Source organism: Fukomys damarensis, unplaced genomic scaffold, assembly GCF_012274545.1.
Source record: "Fukomys damarensis isolate Sample0158 unplaced genomic scaffold, DMR_v1.0_HiC HiC_scaffold_5, whole genome shotgun sequence".
Taxonomy (NCBI): domain Eukaryota; kingdom Metazoa; phylum Chordata; class Mammalia; order Rodentia; family Bathyergidae; genus Fukomys; species Fukomys damarensis.
Window position 1 is genome coordinate 27,352,525 of NW_022900917.1, and position 12,121 is coordinate 27,364,645.

The following is a 12,121-nucleotide window of genomic DNA, read 5'->3' on the forward strand; positions in this document are numbered from 1 at the left end:
AAAAAAAGTATCCTGAATACCTTTCTGTTCTTGATGGGAAGAATGACTTGTGGCTTGGTGCCTGGTGTACCGGCATGGATTTCAGTAATGCCAGAGACTTCAGAATTAACCTTAAATGCCATTTGCAAATGTTTGAGATAATTTCTATCCTCATTGCATCATGTATTTGTCTCTCTTAATATACTCATTAGTTTTCATTACTGAAATGGAATATTCTGTGCTTTTCTTTGATCTATGTGCCCGGAAAACATTAAAGGAGAGATAACACAATTAGTTGAATAAACAAACAGTACAAGACTGAGTAAATCTCAATCAATGGTTCAGTCTGTTTTCCCCCTTTTAATACACTCCACAAATGAGGGAATTATCTAGTTCTTTATGTATTTTAGATTCCTGCAAATTTTAAGGTGGTCGTTAAGTGTTTGAGCAACAACCAAATTGGATTGAGGGTTGTTTCCCAGGTTTGTCTTGGTTTTGGGAGGACACCGTGGTGCAGTCTCAGTGAATCTACTTGTCCTTCTGGTCTGTTTTCTGCAGATACCTGTATTCCAGACCATGGGAAGAAGTCTATTTAATTAAGTAGGCTTTGGCTAATGTACATTTCTGTGATGGAACTGGCTTGCTTCTGACTGGTAGGGTTCTTCCAAATGGTACTGTAGGCAAAGAATGGTGATCTGGCCTCTCCCTTTCTCTCTCTCAGTGAATTTTATGCTTGGTACAACCTTTTGGTACTGTTTTCTCCCTTTGGTAAGGGTTGAGAGTGGGAGCTGATGTACTAATTGGTTCCAGTATGGATTTTTTCATTCAAAAAATAGTGCTAGATGTCCCCCTTGTGCTGAGCAGTAAGCTCCAGAGATTTATCTGTGAAGGAGCAGCAGGGTTGCTTCCTTTAAATTGGTTTCTGTGTTCACTGAGATAATCAGGGGCCATCTTTCCATTTAAATTACTTTGCCTTCTCTATCCCTATGCACAAAAATATCTGTGCCCCAAAATTTATGGATCCATTTATCTAGTTATATTTTGTTTTATGATTTGAATTAAACTTTACAAGTGGAAGGATTTGTTCATTTATTCATTAAACAAATATATGTTAAGTGTTGCCATGTGCCAGGCCCTGTTCCAAATACTGAAAATACAGCAGTAATAAGATGGTAAGGTTTCCTACTCACATAGAGCACATTTTGAGGGGAAGATCAACATTAAAAACAAAGAAACAAATGCATTAATGATTAAAATATTTATTATGAGGTAAAAGACAAGGTGCTTTGAGAGATATGAATACAAGGGATCTCCTTAATATTGGAGGATCTCTTTGAGGAGTGGTGTGCAATATTGTTAGGTCCCTGTAGCTTGTAGAAATTCAAAGAAGTGAAAGATACCCACTGAAGTTGGGCAAGTTGGCAGTGCTGTGACATTAAGGGAAAGAACCTACCCATACAAAAATCCACTGCAGAAAGATTCCACATAGAGAGAAAAACATTTGTGATGGTCCCAAAATCAGTATGGAAGTTTCAAAAGAAGGCCTGGGGCTGATGATATAGCTCAGTGGTAGGGCACATGCCTAGCGTATGTGTGGTCCTATTTTGAAAAGTAGGCAAAGACCTAACCATTCTGGACTTTGTCAATCATGAGAACTGTTGGATTTCAATTCAAATAAAAAGGGACAGCAGGGAAGAGCCATTAAGGATTGACATGGTCTTCACTGTTTAAAAGATCTCTCATTGGTAGAAAGGGTAATAGATTGAAAAGAGTCAGAATGGAAACCAGTTGTCACATCTAGATAAAAGATAATAAAAGACTGGATTCGTGTGATGGATTAAATAAATATTTTGTTGTAGAATTGGTAGAATTTATTGATGGATTATATATTATAGGTAAGGAGATTGAGATGCCATGATCTAACTTCATTGTTACCATTTAAAATATATTGAGCATGGTATGCCCTGCTACTCAGTGAATGCTCACATAAAAGTAAGCAGTGTTTCTACTATTCTAACAATTCATAAAAGTAAGATAACAACATATTATTTCTATATTTTCCTTAATTCCTCAAATAATAGAATACTAAATATTATAATTGGAAAGTTTTACCTGAAACGCCTTGGCAGGCCAGTCACTGGCAAACCCAGATCATTTACTGTTGCCATTGGATATGAAGGACTCTTTCTGCTAGACTGAATGTTGGGCAGAATGTGAGCCAGGGCTGCTGCTGATCTCTTTGACACTGCATAGAGAAAGTCAGAGACAGTTCTTTCAGAAACTGTTGAAGTTGTGAGTCTAGTTCCATTAGCTCTTCACTTCCTGTAATGAGATAATACATATCTTGTCTCTATTTTGAGCCAATTTGATAGGGTGTATGTCATTTTGTATAGAACATGGTCTGGCCAAAGACTTTATTTTTCTTTTTCTTTTCTTTTTATTGAGGTTATTGGTACAATCTAGGTATACAATATAGTTACATTCATTACTGGGATCCTGTACCTTCACACGACAGATCTTGGTTCTCATTTTTTTCCCCTTGTCCCTGCCATCCCTTCACCTCCTTCTCCCCTCCCCATTTACAAACATTTTATTTCCATTTTCTCATATTTTTTTCTTTGTCCTTATTCCCTTTCCCCTACCCTTCCCATTTTCCCTACACCTTTAGGATTTTTCTTCCTATTTCATACTATTAATTATCCCATTAGGATCTTGTGAAATATTATAGTTTTTCACACCAGAGAAACTATTTCATATTTACACATGTGTGACTTATTTATTTCACTGAGGAGTATATCCTCAATATTTATCCATTTTCCTATGAATGACTCCAATTTATCATTCTTTATGGCTGAGTAGTATTCCATTTTATAGAAAAACCACATCTTCTTTATCCAGTTTCCAACAGATAGGCAGATGAGCTGTTTCCAAGTTATAGCTATTACAAACTGTGCCACTACAAACATTGGTGCACATATATCACTGTGATACGATTCTTTTAATTCTTTTGGAAAGATACCCAGAAGAGGGATGGCTGGGTGAAATGGAACCTCTAGACCTAGCTTTTTGAGGTATCTCCATATTGATTTCCATAGTGGTTGCACCAGTCTGCACTCCCACCAACAATGAACAAGGGTTCCTTTCTCCCCACAACCCTGCCAATATTTGTTATTGTGTAATTTCTTGATAGTAGCCATTCTTTGTGGGGTGAGGTGGAATCTCAGTGTTGTTTTCATCTGCATCTCTCGAATGACCAGTGATGTGGAACATTTTTTCATATATTTACTTGCTGCTTTTACTTCTTTGTCTAAGAAATGTCTGTTCATTTCAGATGCCCATTTTTGAATTGGGTCTTTATATTTGGGGGGACTGATTGTTTTGAATTCTTTATATATTCTAGATAATAGTTCTTTGTCTGAGAAGCAGCTGGCAAAAATTTTTTCCCACATTGGAGGTTGTCTCTTAGTTCTGTTGATGATTTCTTTTGCAGAGCAGAAGCTTTTTAATAAGATGAGATCCCAGTTGTTGATTCTTTCTGCTAGTTCCCAGAACTGAGGATTTGTTCATAAAGTCTTTTCCTATGCCAATGTCTTCCAGAGTTCTGCCTAATTTATCTTCTAGCAAGTTCAGTGTTTCTGTTTTAATATTTAGATCTTTAATCCATTTTGATTTTATTTTAGTGCATGGTGAAAGATAAGGGTCTAGTTTTAATCTTTGGCAGGTTGAGATCTAGTTTTTCCAACACCATTTATTAAAGAGGCTATCTTTCCTCCAGTGGGAATGGTCAGCTCCTTTGTCAAAGATGAGGTAGCTGAGTGCATCTGGAGTTGTTTTTGTGTCTTCCAGTCTGTTCCACTGATCCTCAGGTCTGTTTCTTTGCCAGTACCATGCTGTTTTTATCACAGTGGCTTTGTAGTATAGTTTCAAATTGGGAATTGTTATATCCGCTGCCATGTGTCTGTTGCCTAGGATGGCTTTTGCTCTTCTAGGTCTCTTCTGGTTCCAAATGAATATTTGGATTCTTCTTTCTAGTTCTGTGAAGTATAGTGTTGGACTTTCAATTGGCATTGCATTGAATATTTATAGCAGTTTTGGTAGTATGGCCATTTTCACTATGTTGACTCTTTCTACCCAGCAGGAGGAGATATCTTTCCATTTTCTTATATCCTCTTCAATCTCTCTTTGCAGAGTGCTGTAGTTTTCAGTGTAGAGATCTTTTGCTTCTTTTGTTAGATTGATTCCCAGATACTTGATTTTTTTGAGTGCTATTGTGAAAGGAATTGTTGGTCTAATTTCTCTCTCAGTGAGTCTGTTATTTGTGTACAAGAAGGCTATTGATTTTTGGGTGTTGGACTTGTATCCTGCTACTCTGCTAAAAGTGTCAATTAAGTCAAGAAGTCTTTTGGTAGAGTTTTTTGGGTCTTCAATGTAGAGCATCATATCATCAGCAAATAATGACAGTTTAACTTCTTTTCCTATCTCCTATCTTTAATGCTTTAATTTCTTTCTCTTGTCTAATTGCTATGGCTAATGTTTCCAGAACTATGTCAAAGAGGAGTGGTGATAGTGGCATCCTTGTCTTGTTCCTGATTTTAATGTGAAAGTTTTCAGTTTTCGGCCATTTAATATGATGTTGGCTGTTGGTTTTTCACAGATAGCCTTTATTAAGTTGAGATATAGACCATCTATTCCAAGTTTTTGCTAGGTTTTTATCATGAATGGGTGTTGAATTTTGTCAAATGCTTTTTCTGCATCTATTGAGAAGATCATATGGTATTTGTCCTTGATTTTGTTAATATGGTGTATTACATTTATAGACTTAGGTATGTTGAACCATCCTTTCATTCTTGGAATAAATCCGACTTGGTCAGGATGTATGATCTTCTTCATGATCCTCTGTATTCTGTTTGCTAGTATCTTATTAAGGATTTTTGCATCTATTCATTAATGGAATGAATTTGGAAGTATTGCTTCCCCTTCAATTTCATTGAAAATTTTGAAGAGTAATGGCAGTAGTTCTTCTCTAAATGTCTTGTAAAATTCAGCAGTGAATCCATTAGGACCTGGGCTTTTCTTTGTTGGTAAACTTTTAATTACATTTTCAATTTCACTGATTGTAATTGGGGTGTTTAAAATGTTTTTATCTTCTTTGTTCAACTTTGGTAATTCATAAGTATCTAGAAATCTGTCCATTCCATTTGTGTTTTCCATTTTAATAGAGTTCAGGTTCTCAAAGTAGGTATTAATGATACTCTGGATTTCTGTTGGATATGTTGTTACTTTCCCTTTTTCATTCCTGAATGTATGGATCTGAGCCTTTTCTTTCCTTTTTTTGATAAGGTTTGCTAAGGGTTTATCAATTTTGTTTATTCTTTCAAATAACCAACTCTTCAATTCATTTATTTTTTGTATCATTTTCTTTGTTTCCATTGCATTGATTTCTGCTCTAATCTTTATAACTTCCTGTCTTGTTTGAGCTTTGGGTTTTTCTAGGAGTCTAAGATTCATTGTTAGGTTGTTTATTTGAGCTTGCTCTGTTTTCCTAATGTGAGCATTCAGTGCTATGAATTTTCCACATAGAACTGCTTTCATTGTGTCCCATAGATTCTTGTATGTTTATTGGCATTTTCATTTATTTATAAAAACCGTCTGATTTCTTCTTTAATTTCCTCTGTGATCCATTGATTGTTCGGGAGAATGCTGTTCAATTTCCATGTGTTTGTGAAGTTCCTACAGTTTCCTATGCTATTGATCTCCAGCTTTTTTTGCACTGTGATTTGATAATATACAGGGAATAACTTCAATTCTTTTGCATTTATTCAAACCTGTTCTGTGAGCTAATATGTGATCTATCTTGGAGAATGACCCATGTGCAGCAGAAAAGAATGTATATTCTGATTTTGTGGGGAGGAACACTCTATAGACATCTAATAAGTCCATGTGTTCAAAAGCTTGGTTCAGTTCTAGTATTTCCTTGTTGATTTTTCACCTAGATGATCTGTCTATTTGTGATAGTGGGGTATTTAGATCCCCAACTACAATTGTATTAGTGCTTATTTGGTTTTTCATGCTATTTAATATTTGTTTTATATAGTTGGGGCATTTATATTTGGTGCATATATGTTTATGATTGTAATTTCTTCCTCTTGAATTGTTCCATTTACAAGGATGTAGTGGCCTTCTTTGTCTCTCTTAATCAGTTTTGGTTTGAAATTTACTTTGTCTGCAAATAAGTTTGCTACCCCTGCTCTTTTTTGGGGCTCCTGTCTCATGGAGACTTGTTTTCCACCCTGTAACTTTCAGTCTATGGCTTCTTTTTGCACTAGGTGTGTTTCTTGTGTACAACATATTGTTGGATTTTGCTTCTTAATCCATTCTGCCAATCTATTTCTCTTGATGGCTGAATTGAGGCCATTGACATGGATGGTTATAACTGATATGTACTGACTTATCATTGTCATGTTATTGTCCTTTTGTTGACTCTTTTTTAATTTTTTGCTCTCTCCTTTTAGTTTCTTGCCTTGACAATTTGACTTGCTCTGTTGGTCTCATGGTATTGTGATCTTCATTGTCTTTTTCTAGGATGTTGTTTAAAATTCCTTGTAGTGCTGGTTTAGTATTCATGAAGTTTCTCAAGTGTCCTTTGTCATGGAAGTATCTTATTTCTCCATCCGTTTTGAAAGAGTTTTGCAGGATACATCAGTCTTGGTTGGAGGTTGTTTTCTTTTAGGACTTGAAATACCTCCCTCCAGGCTTTCCTTGACCTGAGGGTTTGTGTTGAAAAGTCTGCTGTGATTCTGATGGACTTCCCTTTGCATGTGATTCATTTCTTTTCTCTTACTGCTTGTAGTATTTTGTTCTTCTGTTGGGTTTCTGGGATCTTGATTATTTTATGTCTAGGTGTAGATTTTTTTTTTTGATCATGGCTAGTTGGGGTCCTATGTGCCACACTTATCTGTATGTCAAATTCTTCCCCTGTTTGGGAAGTTTTCTGTCATTAATTCTGTGAACAGCTTTTTTAAATCATTTGCATTTTCTCCTGCTACTTCATGGATTCCTATCAGTCTTATGTTCTTCTTCTTTGCATCTTCTAGGAGTTGTTGGATTGATTTCTCATGATCCCTTACTATTTTTAAGAGATCTCTCTTTTCACCATCACTGTCTGAGATCCTATCTTCTATATCTGAGATTCTATCTTCGCAATCTTTTATTCTGTTGCATACACTTTCAATAGAGTTTTTAATCTCCTGGATGTCTGAATCTGTTTAATGGATTCCATCTCTTTCCAATGTTGGGTGGTCATTGTTTCCATTTCTTTCTTATGCTGGGTCTTCATGGTTTCTGTTATGTTTCTGAGCTCATCTATTTTTTTGTCAGTTTCTGTTCTAGAGTCTCGAATCATGACTTTCATTTTGCTCACCATCTCTATGGTTATCTGGGAAATTCTGTTTTGAATTTTTCTAGAGATTAATTGATCTATTTTGTTACTTCCTGTGCTATGAGTTCTGAGTGTCCTGGAGGTTCACTATCAGACTTTTCATCTTCCTTTGACCTACTGTTTGCCATTGGTGAACTGGAAGTCTGTCTTTGTGTCTTCCTTAAGTGTTTTCTCATCTTTATTTTTGCTGTTGGGTTATCCTTGATTCAATCTCTGGGTCATTAAATCTTCCTGATATCTTTGTGTCCTAGCCTTTGATTCTCTAATGACTCATAGGCATTCTCATTTTCATAATAGAGAAAACAACTAGTCAAATCAATCCCTATCCTTTATCCTAATGGATACAATCAGGAGCACATTAGGATCAATCACCACCCTTTATAGACAGCCATGCCTCTGTGGAGTGTGTACAGGGACTGGCACAATCAGGGGATCTGAAAGTGGGGGTGGGGAAGGCAGTGCTCAGCAGGGCCTATGCTGCTACCCTCCTGGCACTGGGTCTGGAGCAATGGCACCCACAGGAAAAGGCGCGGCTATGTGGACCATTAGATTGGGCCCCAGCCGGTGGAGGGAGATCTGTAATCCAAGCCAGCCGCTTTCCTGAAACTCACCCCCTTGGCATTGGGTCAGGAGCAATCCGCATACTTTAGTTTTAAATTGGAGGCTATAATTTAGAGAGACAAAAAAAAAGTGAAGGCAAACATAAGAAAGTCATATTTTATATACACAGGAGTTAGGAAATATGGCCTTTAGCTTTGACTCTCCTACTTTAGTTTTTCTGATTCAGTTTTCTCATTTGGAAAACAAGTGTTCATTCTAGTTCCAAAATACTATACAGATAATTATTAACTTATAATGGGATTACATGTAACAAAACTATCATAAACTGAAAATATTGTAAGTATAGCTGACTTACTAAACATAAGGACTTAGCAACACAGTCTGTGGTAGAGGGTTTTATCCTCAGGATCATGCGATTTGCTGGAAGTTATGGCCTCTTGTCTTGGTGCTATCATGAGAGGTTGTTAATATACTTCCCTACAAATGATCAAAACTCAAAATTTCCAGCGTGGTTTCTTCTTTCTTTCCCATCTTCCTTCTCTCCCTAATGGGAATCGAACCTAGGCCATGTGCATGGTTTAGCACAGAGCCACCAATTACAGTTTCTATACTATCTCACCATCATGAAGCCAAACATTGTTAAGTCAATCATTGTTAAAATGGAGACTATCTGTATTTCTAAGCTTCCATTTATGTCTATATTTCACATGTTATTGTTAAATCAAACATCATATTTCTTGGTCTCTTTAGGAAGACAGTAGTGAGGAAACAAAGATGTGTTGTGTAGAAGGTCATACTTAAAAAAGAAATAAAGAGTATTAAGTGTAATGTATCAAGGTTGAGATATCAAGAAATGACCATGAGAATACATTGATTTACAGTAGAGAAATCAAGAAATCATTCATGTATGTTATTTATTTATGGGAGTATTTTGTTAATATTCTATTTGAATGTTGCTGTAAGACAAAGACATAGATAGCTACAAAGAATGTGTAAAAACTAATCTCTCAGAAACATAGAAACCAAACTGTGCAGAACAGGAGTGTTGAGGTCCATAAAGGAAACCATAAAAATATAAAAATGGCTCTGCGGATCTTGGCTTATATACCTTTTGAGAAACCATGGTTATTCATCTATTATCTTTCTTGTTTAAAACTGCTTCCTACTATTTTCCAAATCATTGTGTACATATAGACGTAACTTTGGTTTGACACCTAGGGGTTGGCAGAATGGTAATGGAGATCAGAGAAGACTAGAGGCTGTGGGCACCTAAGGCTGTGGAGCCAACACTTCTGCATCCCTGGTATCCAAAGGAGGCACAGCTGTGGTCTTTAACACAGTAGCTGGGAAACTCTGGTTTAAGACACAAATGTGTTGCATATATCCCATTAATTGTTTCTTCCCCAAATGGAGTCTCAAAAACCCCTTGTCCAAAATTTGGGCTTTGGGCTTTATAGTTGCAGTATCATTTGGCCCATTAGTCTAACACTGCTCTTAGTACTTTGATAAGCCTGAAAAGATACACCTTCAACTTATGTCAGCTGAAACAATAAGGAAACTCTTAAAATTTCTATTTAGTAAAAAAGGGACCTATTGCTTTGTGCCTGTAACCACATTCACAGATTTGCAGGTTATGGAGGTCATATTCTAATAACTATTTGTTGAATTCAATGAGCCTTTTAAAGATATGTGTAAAGCACTGAAGTAGCCATTATGTGATGGTGATCCTTTGGGTATTCAGCAAATCCTGTGATACTGCCTTTCCTTATCTCCCACAGGTTAAATTTTTTGCTTACATAGTGCGTGTGAGTTACCTAGAAAGTCAACTTTTATTTTTTTCTTCTGAGTCTGTTCTTTCCTTGTTAAACTTAGTGCTCATGTTGTAATGATTATATCCTATAGCTAACAAAAAAGGGACATTACTACAGATCCTTGCAGTGGGTCCTGGTCTCCTGCAAGCCAGTGTGTCATCTGTGAGATAGGAAAGTGGGAAATAAAGATACAGAGACAGAAACTTGAGAAAAGCTGAGTCTTGGGCTGATCTAAGTTTCTCTGGGCAGCAAAGACAAAAGACTCCCAGGCCATCCAGTGTTTATTTATTACAACTGTGGGAAGGTGGGAAGCTGGGCAGGCCTTGAGACACCTGCTGATAACAAGTATCAAGCAGGCAGGACCGTAGAATGAGGGCACAAGCATATCTTTGCCAAAGAGAACAAACGGTTAATTCAGAGGGGAAGAATTTAGTTGGAGTCAGTTGACCTTGACTGGAAGTGAACTCAGCCAAGCTCTGCTACTTCCAATGTAACCCAGCTGAATTACTGAGGGGAAGATACTTGTGCCACTACAACCTGCTAATACTGGGCAGAGATATCTGCTACATTATCCTACTAGGAAAATACATATGAAAAGACCCCAAATGCAAAGAAATGGGAAAAACAAAAAAGTTAAAGTATTAGGTTAACTTAAAAATAGCAAAAAAACCTGCTTCTCATTTGCATTAATGAGATGTGCTTTTACTTATTTTTCCTAGATTATCTTTCAAAGTAGGAAATTCTCATGGCTCAAATCTAGAGTTAATTTCATATTCTGTTGAGGTTTTCTCTGAACTGAATGATGATTTCTGCTTTATTTTTTACAGAGGCATCCCTTATCTCCTTGCTATTGCCTTCTGGTATTTCCAAATGACACCTGTTGCAAGTCAGTTTATGCCTTCCATGCAGTTCAGAAGGAGCCAGCAATATATCCAGCTGTTTTTGATTCACATAAAATCACTCTCTACAGTCATGCCTGAAAATGGCCTCATAAATGTGAGACAGCACAGACTACTTCCTGATTGTAAAGATATATGCTTCCTTCTGGGGTATATACTGATTTGAATTTCCACTTGCCCTTTCTGGGTTTATAGTATTTACTGAGGAGGTTATGCATCTGTCTTGCTCACTCTTTACTCTTCTACTTGCCTTACTTTTATTTGGCTTTAAGTAATAAAAAATAGCTAAAAGGATAGACGTGATTCATTTCTAGGTGCCATGGGGGAACATGAGCACACAACTTTCTTCTAAGTCATAGAAGATGAAGCCTTAAAAGTAATTTCCCCACTTGATTATTCAGCTCTGGAGATATGCATCAGGAAAGCATACACTTTCTTAACCAATGCACAAAGATCTCACTTAATTGTGCAAAAACCAGTAGCACTGGTGATACACTGAAACATAAATAATTTTAAGATATAGAGTAGAGTTGCTTTGTATTATGATTTCAATTTAGTATGAGAGTAAGCTACTTGTGATCTTGGCTTCTCTCTGTGATTGACATGACTGACTTTGTGCAGAGAGTAAGGAGCTCTTGTTCATCTAAGCAGGTATAGTGACTTCTTCTAGAATCTCCTTATTCAACTCAACAGGATATCCTTTTAGATGATCAGAAATGTATATGAGTACTTACTTTTATTTTCAAAGTAAAATTCTTTCCCATCTTTTGCTTTCTAATCTGTGATTTTCTTCCATTCCTTCCTTGGCCTCTGAATGGAGATTTCTAACCTAGTGTCTCCAGAACTCTAGGCTGCTAATGAATGGGTTTTAAAGGGTCCTTACTCCTTTAATATGTTATGCAAAAGTTTGGCTAGATGTGTAGCTGTCTATACTATCCAAGAAATGTGCCCTGTGCCCATCAGACTCCTGAAGGGTACATGAACACAAATGAAAGTCACTTGTAAGGACTCATGTTAAATTCTGTAGTTAAACTGTGAAATGTTAATCTCCTACACTATAATTTATGTTTACTTATTTGCATGTATGGATCTTGCAGAACTTTCCTATGAGTCACCTACTGAACAACCTTTTGAAGCTCTGAAGGATTTATTCAACATATGCTACAGTGCTCACATCATCAGGCTGAATCCTTGTGTACAGCCATGTGATGTGGACACTAGAACCTGGAGTTTGTGGTCACTCACCCTTCCAAGACACTGCAAATGTTATTAAGTACACTACTGGATTGATAAGAATCTAATCATGACCATAATCTTAGCTTTATTTTCTTTTTCTTTTTAAAATACCTTTCAATTAAAAAAAATTCTGGACATTGCACCAGTAAACTGAAATATATTCACTCCACACTTAAAATCATTTTGAATTCCAAATT